Raw genomic sequence first — 15,412 nt, forward strand, 5'->3', positions numbered from 1 at the left:
AGTTTTTTTTTTTTTAAAAAAGGTGACATGATAGCATTGAGTGGGCTTCTCTACCCCCATGATCCTGCTTTGTTGGCTGTTGTAGGGGAGAGGGCAGAGAATATACTACTACTACTACTAATAACAATAATATATTATTATTATTATTATTTATATACTATCTTTCCTCCAAGGAGCTCAGTGTACATGGTTCTCACTTTCTTCAATGTTCTCACAACTACCCTGCGAAGTAGGTTAGGCGGAGAGAGTCACTGGCCCAAGGTCACCCAGTGAGCTTCATGGCTGAGTGGGGATTCAAACCCTGGTCTGTAAGGTAATAATCCAACTCTTTTACGTGATGACATTTCTAGGGAGGTGTATGTTTCCCATGTCATATAGTTGGGCACTCAGACATGGAACTTTCCTAGCTCTTCCACCTGAGAGCCTTTTTAACAAAGATGTCCGGGAGGTAACCTGAATCTTCTGCCAGGCAAAACAGGTGATCTGCCACTAAGCTATGCCTCCTCCCTGTTTTTTTTAAAGGTAGACAGGCTCCTCGCTCCCTGGCTTGGGGGAAGGCGGCCACTGAACCCGAAGCCACAAGGGTGCAACTCAGTGGGAGTTACTCTGCCAGCTGGAGGTCTTCTGTGATTCTGCTCCATCATATATGCTGTTCCATGCTCTGGCCTTTTAAACTCCAAGCTTCTTATTTTTATTTACAACTGCTTTTTCTCCATTTCTGTTTTGGTTTTATTGTTTTTACCCTGTCTGGTACTTCTATTCATTTTAGAGTATTTTGCAGTTTGTTGCACTTTGGCTTTCATTTTGCCTTGGAGAGGTGAACATCTATCACTCAGGGGCCCAACGGCTGCTGTCTGGGAGGTTGTACCTCCTGCATCCCATCATGGCAAGGGGGAGACCAGCGTGGCCCCATCCATCGTCCAGAAAGAGAGAGAGCAGCCACAGGGAGCATGTTCCTCTACTCCCTACTGAAAACACCACTCACCTCCAACTCCCAGTTGCTCTGGGACCGTAAAACCAGAGCCAAACACACTGGGCGCCTCTTGCCATCAGCCAACAGGGAGAGGGTCACACTCCCTGCCAGCCAGGGAGACCATCACAGCAAGGAGAAGACCAGCATGGCCCCATCCATTGGCCAGAGAAGGAACAGCTGGAGGGAGTTTGTTTCTTTCTCTCCCCAAGACCTGCTGGAATGTGTAGCTCTCGGTTTATTATTATTAATTGCCGCCGCCGCCACCTGTTGCAAGCCACCTTGAGGATAATTTGACTGAAAGATGGGGGATAAATCTTAGGAATAAAATAAATAATAAATATATCTGCAAGGTGCCTTAAGACAGTTGAGAAAGGTGGAATGTGACTGAGATAGATTGATATACAGAATAAAATAAAATGCAAAAGAATGGTCTGCAGCCCAGCGAGGTGTCCTGGTAGAGCTCAGACACCCCCCCCGTTAGGGGCCCCTCTGCTTAACATCAGTTGAATTTCTGCACATTTTGTGGCATGAGAGTGCTTCTCTTATCATTTGTGGTAGGGCAGGCAGTCATTGCTACCAGATCCTCTCCATTCATGTTGTCGTTAATGGTGATGCATGCTCTGCTTCCCTCCCCTTGGGGCGAATCAGCCAGAAAGCAAATGGATCATCTCTGCTCCGAAGCCTACAGACTTCTCACACCCAACTGGGAAGGCTTTAGCAACCGTTACCACCAAGTCTTTAGCAGAGAATGCCATGGGAGCGGTCTCAGCCAGCGCTGAGCAAACCAGAGAGAAAGGAAGGGAGGAGAAGAGCTTGCTTGCTTGGGGAGGGGGGAGTCCATCAGGTTTTGCTCAGCACCAGCAGGAACGGGATAGAACAGGCCCTGCAAATGACTCCTCTCCGGGGCTTATCGGAGCAAAAATCAGCCAGATCCTGTTATTGAAAATAAATGGGGACAAACTTGCATTGCAGTCCTCGTGTGGGAAGGAGAGCTGTGTGCAAACAGGTTCTTGAAATTCTCCCTCCTACTTTGTCAGCAGAGAAAGTTGGGGGGGGGGGAAACAATTCCACAAAATTTCTCTGGGGGATGAAAAATCCTCCAACAACTTCTCAAGGGTGGGGCTCACCATTACCAGTGGCAACAGCATCAGAGCACCTCTCTTTTTTCATAACCACCCCCAACCCGCCCTGATGTTAAAAGTAGCAACAGCAATAACTGTGTTGGCAGCCTGGACACCATTTTGCAGTCTCTCTGTGTGCGTGTAGAGGGGGGGGGAGGGAGGGAGAGAGAGAAATGGTGGATACCGGGAGGGAAATAGTGGAGAATATGCAGAGAAAATTCTGCAAAGAAATTTCTCAGAAGTTCTTCTCCCAAAATGTCTTCCAAGAAACTTCTGTTCAGCTCTAGAGTGCTTTTTCCCTGTGAGGTCATTCCATGGGGCTACTCTTAACATCCACCACATCGTGTACGGAGGACCTTTGCGAGGACTCTTAGCCACTGACTCTGGCTTGGTGACAGCTGGGCAACCCCTGTGCGATCTGCCTTGTCTGTATAGTGGCAGGCCTTGAAACTAGGGGCGGGGGCCGCATGCCCTCCTAGGAAAACTTCCAAGGGCCACATGCCACTGGTGGGTGTGGCCAGAAGCAAAAGTGGGTGGAGCAAGAAATGTGAATTTCACCTTTGTACAGCCAGCTAGTTCCCACACCTGCTCACACGCCTCTCTTTGTCCTCCATCCATCCGTCCAAGCAAGCAAGGGACATTATTAGAGTTCAAGGACATGCTGCCATTCGGCAAAGACTTCAGGAGGGTGTGAAGGAAAACCAGTGAGGGGTGTGGCCTGGCGACAGCCTCAAAGGCAAATAGGGAGAGTGGGTCTCGGGTCCGAGGGCTCCCCCTTCCCGCTTGAAACATTACAATAGCTCTGTGGATTGAACTCACAAAAAAGCCGCCCTTGAACTGCTGCTGTTCATGTCTAAAAGGATGCCGAGATCCAGAAAGGGGAGGCGGAAAGGAAAACAGGTATGTCTCTATTGAATCCTTCACAGCACCTCTCTGTAACCCACAATTGTGCAGATCTGCGATATCCCATTGAAAGGAACATGAGTCACTTACAGTCAACAGCATAGTTGTGCTCATTTGAAGGCATAGCACAGGAGGTGCCATCGAAGCCTATATGCTTTAAATGCTTCCAAAAATACTGTGAGCCTGCTCTAGATAGGAGGCAGGTACAATGCTCAATTTATTTATTTTTTAAAATCGGGCAGTGGTGGCTGAAAGCACCTTGGACAGCTCCTTGAAAGTTCGGGCTAAAACCCAGGGTGGATTCCACGGCCTCACTGACATGGAGCCGCCACTGAAATAGAAAAAGGGTGCCACGGAATGGTTTCCCATCAGAGCCTTGCAGGAGCGGCCGGCATGGTGGAACGCCGCCGTGGAGCTGCCCTCCTGACACTGGCCTGGCCATTGCTGGGCAGGGCAGGGCAGGGCAGGGGTGAGATTGGAGCTGCATGGGTGCACCAGTGGTAGTGCCGGATTGGCTCCACCCTTGTACCTGTGCAGCCCCAAACTCACTGCTGCCCTGCCCCCACGCCATCCAGGTAAATGGAAGCGATGCCAGTGTTTAGAGGGTGGCTCCATGGCACCCGCTCCAGGAGCCTTGAAAATTGCGTTGGAAGGAACACTGAAGCCCTGATCTGTAAGTACTTTCTAAGTACTATTTTTTTTTAAAAAAAAATCCTTATTTTTCCTAAACAATTTTTTTTACCCTTTTTATTTAAGGTGTTTTTAAAACTTTTTTTAAAAAGGTCTGTTATGATATTTTAAAGTGTTTTTAGTGTTTTTGTTTGCTGCCCTGGGCTCCTGCTGGGAGGAAGGGTGGGATATAAATCAAATAATAAATAAATAAATAAACAAACAAACAAATACATAATAAGAGCCAGATTACATACCTATAAGCCTTATAACAATGTGTGGCTAACTGTTTACAGCCTGAGGGCCTCACTGCCTGTTAAAAACCCCTCCAGGGGCTGCATGCCAGCAGTGGGTGTGGTCAAAAGTGGGCGTGGCCACTCACACTACACATGTCAGCAACAGGAGCAGCAGGCAGTCCCGGGTTTGGGGGCTGCTGGGCAGAGCAGAGCCAGTAAGCGGAACCCAGGCAGGTCTCCCACTGGTGGGAAGGGAGATGTCTGGCCGCAGGCAAGAGGCAGCCACAGCAGCTCTTCTGGGCCGAACACTGGAGCAGGAAGCAGCACTCCAGTGTTTCAGTGCTCAGCAATCATCGGCAGCACTTGGGAAGCACTGGAGCAGATCAAAGCGCCACAATGTTTCCCTCAGGCTTACAACAACCTTGCAAGGTAGATCTGTACCTCTATCCCCATACTGGGCTGATGTTTAGACAGAGTGACTTTCTTAAGGGTTGCAGAGAGTTAGTGCGAGCACAGTGTAGTGGGGAAAGTGTTAGACTGAAGACATCTAGGTTCAAATCGCTGTTCAACTGTGAAGTTTGGGGCTAAACTGTATGTCACATCCAAATGCGTCTAGTGCCAGCAGCTGCTAGTGCCGGCAGGGGATGATTTGGACTGGAGAAGCAGCAAAGGAAAGGGGCAGGGTAAATGCTTTCTCTGATGGCCACTTTACTGCTGCTCCTCTGTCCTCACATACTACTTTCACTTGCTAGGCCCTATCCATTGAAAGCAGTGTCGTGCTCCTTCAAACACTCTTGGTTTCCCCCAAAGAATCCTGGGAACTGTAGTTTTTTAAGGGTCCCAAGAGTTGTTAGGAGAGCCCTATTCCTTTTCCAGAGCTACAGTTCTAAGAGTTCCCTGGGAAGAGGGATTGATTGTTAAACCACTCTGGGATTTGTAGCTGTGTGAGAGGAATAGGGGTCTCCTAAGAACTTTCAGCGCCCTTAACAAACAGCACTTCCCAGGATTCTTTGGGGGAAACCATGATTGTTTAAAGTAGTATGATACTGCTTTAAACGTCTAGTGCAGATGGGGGCCCAGAGTGCTCCAGAAGTGGATTTGTTCAGCACTTCTCCTCCCCCAGATGCCTCCACTCTCCAGATCACCCCTTTCCCCAAGATCATATTCCTTAGAAGATAGGGCTGTCGGGATTCGGGTTACATGCATTTCCACAACACAATCCCCTTTCTCTTTATTAAATGATTTCTGTATTGCTTTTCATTTACAGAAAGAAACTCTAAAGCAGTCCATATGCTAATGAAGATATAACAATACAAATAACCAGCAAGAAAACCAGCAAAATCATCACAATTGGACAGCACCTATAGTATTAAGCATCTAGGAAAGCCTGGGTGAACAGGATTGCCTTCAATTGGTTGTGAACACACCCCATAGCCAGTGCTTGCCGGAACTTACTGGGGGGGGGCAGGGGAACCATTATTTTCTCCCCACCGGCACAAAATGCCTGACAAATGGTGACATTTTTTTATCACAGGGGGTGCCAACCTTTTGGGGACCATTTGCAAACTGTTGTGGGCACAACCTAACATAGACTGCAATGCATTCTATGGTATCAACAGAATACTTAGCGGCGGGGGACGGACGGACCCTGTGGGCACCAGGGAAGCTGTCTGTGAGCACATGTGTGCCTGTGGTCACCATGTTGGCAACCCCTGGTTTGTCACATGGTTAACAAGCTGCATGGGACAATTGGAAACTGGCAGCAATGATACGTCTCATCAGGGGTGGTCTACTCATGTCCCTGTCAGAACACACACACACACACACAGGTTGTACCAGTGACATCTTTGTGCAGTCACATGACGTGTCTATAGAAAGGAGGTGCCAATCATTCATTTGGAACAAGGGGACCTGGTTTGCAACCACCCCAAGCCAATTTTTTTTTTGGGTGGTCGTGGCCAAAAGCAAATAAAGTAGACACAGGGCTGGGATGGGCAGAGCTCAGCGCCTTTATGGGGATGAAAATTGCCTCCTTCTTGGTCATCAGATCAATAATTTGATGAGCGGAGAGGGGGTGATAATCCTACCCCTCAGATCATCAATACGGATTAGCTGCAGGTGGGGATTGGCTCTTTGTGTGTGTGTATGTGGAAGAGTGTAGGATGGCCACATCCACCATTGGCATAGGGCCCCCCAGAAGATGGGGTCCAAGGAAGAATGTGGCCCTGCATCTTGGCCTATTGCCGCCATTTTGGTTGGGAATTTTGTAGTACTAGAAGGGCAAGGTGGTCAACAGCTGTCTGGTCAAGGCCTACCAGCAAGCCACTATTCTGCCTTAGTTACTGTGTGAAAAATGAGCCCAAGTGCACCTTTTGTCAATATTATATTTTACAAAACAAAGCTTCCCATGCTCAAAAGCAAACACACCCAACTTCCTCTTTTCTACATTAAACAGTTTGTGCTCTTAGCTAGCACTGCCTTAAAAAAACAAAACAAACACCAGCTATCCAGCATAACCCTGAAGTTAAATGTCATATAAAGAGCCCAGATCTTTGCATCTCAAATTAACAGGGTTTACAGAGGGAAAGGAACCAGGTTAGAAAAAGCTGGCTACAAGGGTCTTTGAAATTGCATTTGTGCTGTCCAATTATTTCATATATATTTTTATGGACAAACGACAAGCTGCAATATTTGACCGATCTGTTACTCGAGCTACAGGAATCCTTTATCAATCAAGACAATCTAGACAAACTCCCCCACCCTCTGAAATAAACAAGCGTACAGAACATCTAATTTTTAAATTCAAGCATGCTCCTGCCCCAAGTCAGATGAGTCACCGACATGGCACAAAACAGAGATAATTGCTTGTTGTGTGAAAGTCAAAGCAATTAGACTGTACTAGCCAGTCAGAAGACAAACCGAGCTATCGTCTTGGAAATTTGCTCACAAGTTTCACAGCGGTTTGGAAGTATTTTCCCCACTGCCACCACAAAAATGTCTGAAAAACACGATTCCCAATGGTGTGAAGAAACAGAACTTTCTCAAGTTGAATCAGCAGCCACCTTTTCCCTTTTATCAGTGACACCACAGAGAGAAGAAACCCAAACGGTGTCATCCCACCCCTCAAAAAACGCCAGGAGAGGCTGCAGTCTGCACGTCTTGCATTTTGGCCTGATGTCACTCTACTCTTCAAGGCATAGGAGTATGCCTTGAAGAGTAACATGGCAACCCCCTTAAATTCAGTTGGAAAAGACACCAATCTACATACCCAGCACAGGCTTCAAATCAAACCTGGGCGGCAACCTTTGGGACGCAGGAACCTTTTTCCTTTTTCAGGCCAAATAAACCAGTTTCTAAGGACACTGCAAGCCCTTCCCGTGCCCTTAACAGAGGCTTTTCGCTGGACTCCATGCCTTTAAAAGATGGCAATCCTAGATGATGACTTTGCAGCGCTTTGCCCAGAATCCAAGCCCTGCTGTCAAACGATCTGTAGCAAAAGAAGGAGCTTTGTCCATTGCCAACCGAACTCCGGGGAATCCACTTACCTTGATGTTGAGGCCGGTTCTTTTTTGGCTTCCTGTTCTCCCCCCTGCCAGCACCACCTCACCAAGCAGAGCTCCTTCCAACCTGGCTCCTGACACTCTCTCTTCCTGTGCTCCTTCTGGCAGAAGGGGGCATGGCCAAGAGGAAGGTAATTTAATAATGTACTCACCAAGCCGGTGGAAGCTGCCCCCCCTCCCTGGGCCACACCCCTCCTTTTAGATGAGAATCAGTGAAACAGCGCTTTACCCTCCTCAGCCAGGAACAGCTGGGACGTTTGTCCAACTAGAGTTTCGCCACTCCCTGAGCCATGACACGTTGCTGCTGTTTCCACTGTTTGCTGGAACAATTAGGCAGACCCCCCTCTACTTTACCCAGGACTAGGGATGGAGTGATTTGTCAGTTTTGATTCTCTCTTTCTAATCTTAAATTTGAGTCTCCACATTTCTTCAGCACTTTGTAGATTTTCTCCTAAAAAATCCTCACGGAAATTCTTCAGCATTTTAGTGTGAACTTCTCCTAATAAATACATTTTTTGTATACAGTTTTGACTAACGTACACATTTTTGCAAGCAACTCATCCGAACACAATGCATTTTGGTATGTTATTTTCACCAGTATATTCATTTTGTGCACACTTTCCCCTGATCTATGAATTTTTTGTAAGCATTGCTTGGTTGGAGAAGTGCATCGCAAAATTCGGACAAAGTGTGAATTTTGAAGGATGGCTGTGTTTCAGTTCTCATAGGGTTTTGGAAAGTGCAAATTTGATAAATGCAGCTTTAAATGTGAACTGAATCAAATTTCTCTCCCATCCTTACCCAGGACACGAGTAGAGGCTGAAAGAACTGGGCATGTTTAGCCTTGGGACAAGAAAATGGAGTGGAGATATGATAGCACTGTTCAAGTACTTGAAGGGTTGACACACAGAGAAGGGCCAGGATCTCGTCTCGATCATCCAAGGTGCACAACATGGAATAATGGGCTCAAGTTACAGGAAGCCAGATTTCGACTGGACATCAGGAAAAACTTCCTAACTGTTTAGGAACAGTTTAGAACAGTTTAGGAACATACAACAACGGAACCAATGGCCTAGGGAGGTGGTTGGCTCTCCAACACTGGAGGCTTTCAAGAGGCCCCTCTGGACAGCCACCTGTTGAGTATGCTTTAATTTGATTTCCTGCACTGAGCAGGGGGTTGGACTCAATGGCCTTATAGACCCCTTCCAACTCTACTATTCTATGACATTGTTGTAGGTGGGCAGACCTGAGATGGTGTAAGCTTGATCCTAAGGATGTAAAGATTATTATGATTGAGATGATTTTTTTAAAGTTTCTTTTGACATCAAATCGAAACATGTCAATTTAAAATGCTGCAAAATTAATCCCCAATTTTAAATGTGTCAAATTTCATTCAGCTTTCCTGTATTCCATCACTTAGTGATGGTCTGCAAAAGCCCTGTCACTATTTAGAGCAAACACAATAAAAAATTACTTTTTATTTCATTCATTTTTACAGAGGTACAAAACATGAGATAGGTCTCTGCCCCAGAGAGCCTACCTCCTTAATTTAAACAGTTGGTGCACGAGGAGACAGTGCAAGGACAGATGGGCTGGGAGAAAGAATAAACTCATTACATTTATTGTGAAGGATCCAGGTGGCTTTCTTGAAGGAATCAATTCTGATGGAGAGATAATCACATCCTGCCTACTTCAGACTGGCCTGATTTAACCCTGCCACTGCTACCACCTCTGTCCTCTGATTCAGCAGTGGCAGTGTGCCCAACAAAGACCTGCCCTAGACCACCCAAGAATAGCCAGGCAGTGCTCCCTGCTGTGCTTTCAATCCTGTTCTCTTTGAACCACATAGCCAGGATTCTTTGGAAATTTGGCCTAAGTGAAGTCTGTGCTGACAAATGCCAAACTGGCATGGGTACACTAATTCTTGAGCTTTTTGCAAGGCTAATCAGGCTAGAAGATGAAATAGCCTATTTTGCCTTCTCTCATGTGATATGGTGCATGCATACTTCTAAATGCAGTTGGAGTCTCCCTCGTGTAATTGATTCTGTTCTACTCATCATGAGAGGGAGCAAGCAGCTCATTTCAAAGCAATGCAGCTTAAAATTCAGGTATTTCAGAGGTATATTGCCTCCAACACTGGAGCTAGTACATATCAATAGCTGTTTTTCATGACAGCTAACTAGTTAGTTTCTGGGCCAAATTCAAAGTGCTGGTTGTGACCTCTAAAGCCTTATGCAGCTCAGGACCCCAATACCTCAAGGACTGCCTCTGCCCATATGAATCCACCTGGACCCTGCATTCATCATCTGAGGTCCTTCTTCATGTTCTCCCTCTGAAGGAGGTGCGGAGGGTGATGACACGAGATCAGGCCTTCTCAGTGGGGGCTCCCAACGGAATGTTGCTCTCCCCAGGGAAGCACACCTGGCATCATCACTATATGCTTGTAGGCACCAGGTCAAAATCTTTTTCGTTCACCCAGGCCTTTGGAGCTTGATTCTCTGCATATTTTTTTTAGCGGGGGTGGGGATGATTTGGATTTTGCTCTTTTTTTGTATAATATTTTAGGTTGTTTTTATATCGGTTCTTAATGTTTGTAAGTCGGTTTGAGTTCACTTTTGAAAAACAAAAAAGAGCAACTCATAAACAACAACAACAACTTCCACCTTGGATGGCTTTAAAAGGGGCTTAGACAATTTCATGGAGAATCAGGCCATCAATATATCTTGGAGCGAATTCCACAGTTTTAACTATGTGCTGACATACTTTTGTCTATCCAGCTCCACTGGATCCCTACAAGTTCTGTTGTGATGAGAGAGGGAGGAAAAAGCTTTTCGCTCTCCACTTTCTCCATGCCATGCATAATTTTATACATATATAAAAGTTATATATAATTTTATATATAATTCTGTCCTGTCACCTCTGGTTTGCCTTTTCTCTAAGTTAAAAAGCCCCATCTGAGGTCCTTCTTCATGTTCTCTCTCTGAAGGAGGTGCAGAGGGTGGTGACACGAGATCAGGCCTTCTCAGTGGGGGCTCTAAAGAGAGCAGGCAATGCCATATGTGCTGGAGGTGCATGGCTATAGATATGTTTTCTGTTTACACACCTGGCCTGCAAGCCAGATTTGAACAAGAGGAGAGAGGAACAGGATGATCAGACTGGAAAACGAGATGCTACCTATGCTTCTATTTACTCCTGTTCTTTCTTCCTTTCATGGCACGAGTAAGCCTATTATGATGTTATATTTATATATATAGGGCACATGATGCTTCACAGCAGGTGTGGTGGACAAAAGAGGTTTAAAGATGTTCTTAAAACGAATCTAAAAAAATGTAACATGAGCATCAAGAACTGGGAAGTCTTGGCCCATGAACGTCCCAAATGGAGATCGGCTATTATCAAAGGTGCTGTGGACTTTGAAGAAGCACAAATACAGCGCAAATGGGAAAAATGAGCTACGCGGAAGGCACGTCAAACAAATCTTCATCACAACCATCCTCCATCTGGAAACCTATGTCCTCACTGTGGGAGGCTGTGTGGATCCAGAATTGGCCTCCACAGTCACTTATCTTGGAAGACAATCTTACTCGGCCACGAGTGATCGCCAATGAATAGGGAACCTTTGCCCCTCCAGATGTTGCTGAACTACAACTCCCATCTGCCCAAGCAGAATGGGCAGGGAGGATGGGAGTTGTAGCTCAGCAACATCCAGAGGGGCAAAGGTCCCCCACACCTGCTTTCCAGAGTGGAAGAGGAGAGGTCCTTGCCTGCAGGAGCTGGCAATCTAACATTCGACAAAACAGAGGAAGGAGAAGCACTGCCTCTTGGTGCAATCAGAGGAACTCAGCCAGTGGTGACCATAGTCTTATAGAATCATAGAATAGTAGAGTTGGAAGGGGCCTATAAGGCCATCCAGTCCAACCCCCTGCGCAATGCAGGAATCCAAATCAAAGCATTCCCAACAGATGGCTGTCCAGGTGCCTCTTGAATGCCTCCAGTGTCGGAGAGCCCACTACCTCTCTAGGTAATTGGTTCCGTTGTCATATGGCTGTAACAGCTAGGAAGTTTTTCCTGATGTTCAGTTGAAATCTGGCTTCCTGCAACTTGAGCCCATTATTCCGTGTCCTGCACTCTGGGATGATCGAGAAGAGATCCCGGCCCTCCTCTGTGTGACAACCTTTCATGTACTTGAAGAGTGCAGCCCTTCTGTGACCCAAGGGCAGTGGAGCCAATCACTGTGCATTTCTGTATCAATAGCAGGAGAGCATTGGCCATTTCAGTACAATGATTATTATTTTTTTTTTGAATCAGCTAAACTTAAGAACTGGTACCCTTGGAGAGGAAAACCAGCACCATTAAGGCAAACTTGAAACCTGCATTCCCCCATCAGTGCCCCACTCCCGCAGCTTGGCAAGCGGTAGAGACCACAGGAGGTTTTCCTATTGTGGAGTCAAAGCTGTGGGTAATATACAAAGCGTACCAGGAAACGTCTCCCTGCCGTGGGGAAGGGTGGTTGTTCCATTGCACAGGGGCTTGGCTGGGCGCTTTTTCCTTCCATGCCTTCCTCTAGGGAGTGGCTCTCTCTTGCTCCAGCCAGTTTTGATCTTGCACTTTCACACCAAAGCAAAATCCCTGCCCCTGTAGAGGTCTCTGGCATTCTGCTCCTGACACTCTGTCATTTACAACATTGGCAGATATTCACGGCTGTAATTTCAGGGCAAGCACATAGCTGCCTCCCTCCCTTCCCCTTCCTTTCCTCCCTATTTTTAAAAATCCCACAGACTCAGCCATCCTCGCTCCCTTCTGTTCCCTCCACTGCAATTTAAGTGGGAAAACGAGCATAACGTGGCACAAGGCTGGGTTTCATTTAAGCTACAACTTGGGGGTCTCGCTGCTCCCCCATGGAACTCAAGATCTGGTGTATTTCCCCATTTTATCATTACAACACTCCTGTGAGGTAGGACTAGGCGGAAAGAAAGAAGCCTCCCTCCCCTGCAGCCTCTCATATATCTAACACACAAACAGTATAAAGGACGGAGTGTGAGTGAGGCTATCTGTGCACGATCAGGAACTTTGCAAAGGCTGCAAGTCAGTGGGAGAGTATCTGTTTTGCATGCAGAAGATCCAAGTCTCCAAGTACAGCTGGGAAAGATGCCTGCCTGCAACTTGGCTAGTAGCCACAATGGCTACAGTCTCCCTCCACTGCTGGAGCCAGTATGCTTCTGAATAACAGTTGCTAGAAACCACAGGAGTGGAGACTGCTCTTGCACTCAGGTCCTTCCTGTGGGCATCCCATAATGGGCATCTAGCCGGCCACTATGAGAAGAGGATGCTTGTCAAGATGGGCCACTGGCCTGATCCAGCAGGGCTCTTCATGTATTTAAACGCCGGAGAGCCAATGCTGGTCAGTGTCGACAGTGCTGAGCTAGGTGGAACAATGGTGCGGGCTGTAATCAACTAAGGCCTACTCAGAGAAGACCCACTGAACCTGTTAGTCATGTCTATTAACTTAAGTGGGTCTGCTCTGAGTAATACTAGCATGGAATACCGCTCTCTATCATTTGGGGTTCACTACACGAACAGGGGCCCTTTGCTGTGCCTGGCTGCTGTCCCCACAACTCGACTCCCCAGCCCTGGCCCCAGATTTGAAGGGATCTGATTCCACAGCCCTTCTAATGCCAGTGAATGCCCACTGCCAATCCCAGGCTTATATGGTGGCACAGGGGGCGTAGCCATTTAAAATTATTTACAATCTCTGGGAGTGCCCAGCCCAGGGGCATTATGGGAACTTTAAAGTGGTTGGTATAGCACAGTGGGGAGGAGAGCCTGGCTGGGAGTCCAGAGTCTGTGAGTTCAAATCCCTACTCATGTCTCCTTGGTGTAAAGGGCCAGCTAAATATCACCTCCACAGGGAGTGGCTCAGGGGTTACGTGCCACCCTGTGCAGCCGTGGGCAAGCTGCATAGTCCCAAGGAGCCCAGTTGCCCCCAGCTGGCAGTTGCAGACAAGGAAGGGGCTGGCTTGTGCAGCTGTGGCAAGCTGAGCAGGCCCTAGCCAGCTGGGGAGGACTAGCCTCAGAGGGAGGCAATGGGAAACCCCCTCTGAATACCGCTTACCATGAAAACCCTATTCATGGGGTCGCCATAAGTCGGGATCGACTTGAAGGCAGTCCATTTCCATTTTTCAAAGTGGCATAGCATTCCTTTGAGCCAAACATGTTAGGCTGGTGGGGAAAATCGCAGAGTTGTTTCACACTCCAGAGTGACTGTGTGCCATCACGGAACTTGCCCCCTCCGGGTGGAAATAAATCCAATGCAATTACTAATTAGTTAATAAACAAATCTTGCGGGCTTCCCCCAGGCACCTGGTTGGCCGCTGTGAGAACAGGATGCTGGACTAGATGGGCCACTGGCCTGATCCAGCAGGCTCTTCTTATGTTCTTATGTTCTTAAATCAATAATTTATTTAAGTTATAGCCTGCCCTAAATCCCAGAAGGAGCCCAGGGCAGCAAACCAAAACAGTAAAAACACTCTAAAACATCTGAAAAACAAAGCACTTCAAAATATATTATAAAACATCATTAAAAATGTTTTGTATTTTGTGAGTTTGCTATTCTATCTTGTTTTGATTCATTTATTGTATTCGTTGTACTTTTGTTGTATATATCTTTTGTATTAGAAAGTGTTTTTGTTTGCTAATGCCCTGTTACTTGTTATGAACTGAATTTGGTTGTTGGAAAAGTGACATACAAATATTAAATCAAATCAAGCAGTCCTCCCCCTCTCCGAACCTCTCCCTCTCCCTCCCCTCCCCAATCTCCAAAAGATGGCCTGGTGTCACCTACCTTATGGAAGACCAGCACTGTAGCTGGGGAAATTCGGTTCAGTTCACACGTTCCAAAACAATATGTGAACCAAAATATAGCCATCCTTTGAAATGCACGTCTCCAATATTTGCAGTGCAATTCTTCACACAAGGAATGTATACAAAAATGCATATACTAGGGTAAAGCATGTACATATATTCTTATATTAGTGAATATAACATACAAAAATGCATATTAGAGGAAATTGTTCTGCAAAAATGTATATGCTTGGAAAAATAGCATACAAAAAAGTGCATATTGTAAGAAATTTACACTAAAGTCTGATGGTTTTCATGAAAACTTTTTAAATTGCAAACCTAGAAATACAGAGAATGGAATATGACAGAATTTGAATTTGCCCGCTCCTAAACTGTAGCACACTGCTCCCCGCCACTATTAGTTAAGAGTATTTTGAAATGGCTGAACAGTATTTTTTCTTTTTTACTACATACGTCTGCGCTGTGTCTGCAGCCCAATAGTTTAGAATTACAGGCCTACCTACTTCTTAGGGAGTAGCCTACTAAAAGTTGTCATTCCATATAGGAAATCTTTAGGGGTCAGCCAAGGGTGCAAAGAAAAGAAAGGGTAAAGAAAAAGAAAATCTTGGCTCCAGTGCAAAAGGAAGGAGGTGTTTCCCATAAAATCATCCCCATGTGATCACACAGGGCGGGATTCTGCCAGAGATCCGGTTGGAGAAGCGTTTCCTAGTTACTGTGTTTGCAGTTGCGGGGCGGGGGTGGGAGGCAGAGAGAAAGGGGCAAGGCTTTATAATGGTAAGGATCATTGTTCTCAGGAACATACCAACAAGAAAAGATGCTGAACACACTGGAAAGAATGCAACAGCTGTAAATGCTAGGGTAAAACTGCAGTCTCATTACATCAAGAAGCCTCCCCAATCAAAGACTGACCTAAGATTGGCCTGCGTAGGAATAAGTTTCCTGATATATAAAAAGGCCAAGAATAACAGGGCGCCAGGTCAAGACTTTCCTTTTCTCCCAGGCATCTTAGCAGGTGTTTTTAAATTGTTTCAAATGTTTAAATTGTGTTTTAAATTGTTTTTGAAAGATGTGTTTTAAATTTGTATATGT

General features: G+C 46.3%; 1 protein-coding gene across 3 annotated transcripts in view; it reads right to left on the reverse strand.

Moving 5' to 3' along the window:
• Nucleotides 1-14,911, reverse strand: part of VILL (villin like) — a 59,073-nt gene extending 44,162 nt beyond the window's left edge. The window contains exons 1-2 of one of the 3 annotated variants that reach the window (XM_061586318.1): nt 14,823-14,882; nt 7,448-7,563 (exon numbers count right to left, since the gene is read on the reverse strand). The gene's annotated coding sequence lies outside the window, so the exon portion shown is untranslated. Of the gene's footprint in view, nt 1-7,447; nt 7,603-14,822 lie in introns of those variants that run through there. The other 2 variants (XM_061586320.1, XM_061586317.1) reach the window with 2 other exon arrangements.
• Nucleotides 14,912-15,412: the final 501 nt, after the last annotated feature.

Source organism: Rhineura floridana, chromosome 10, assembly GCF_030035675.1.
Source record: "Rhineura floridana isolate rRhiFlo1 chromosome 10, rRhiFlo1.hap2, whole genome shotgun sequence".
NCBI classification, from domain to species: Eukaryota; Metazoa; Chordata; class Lepidosauria; order Squamata; family Rhineuridae; genus Rhineura; species Rhineura floridana.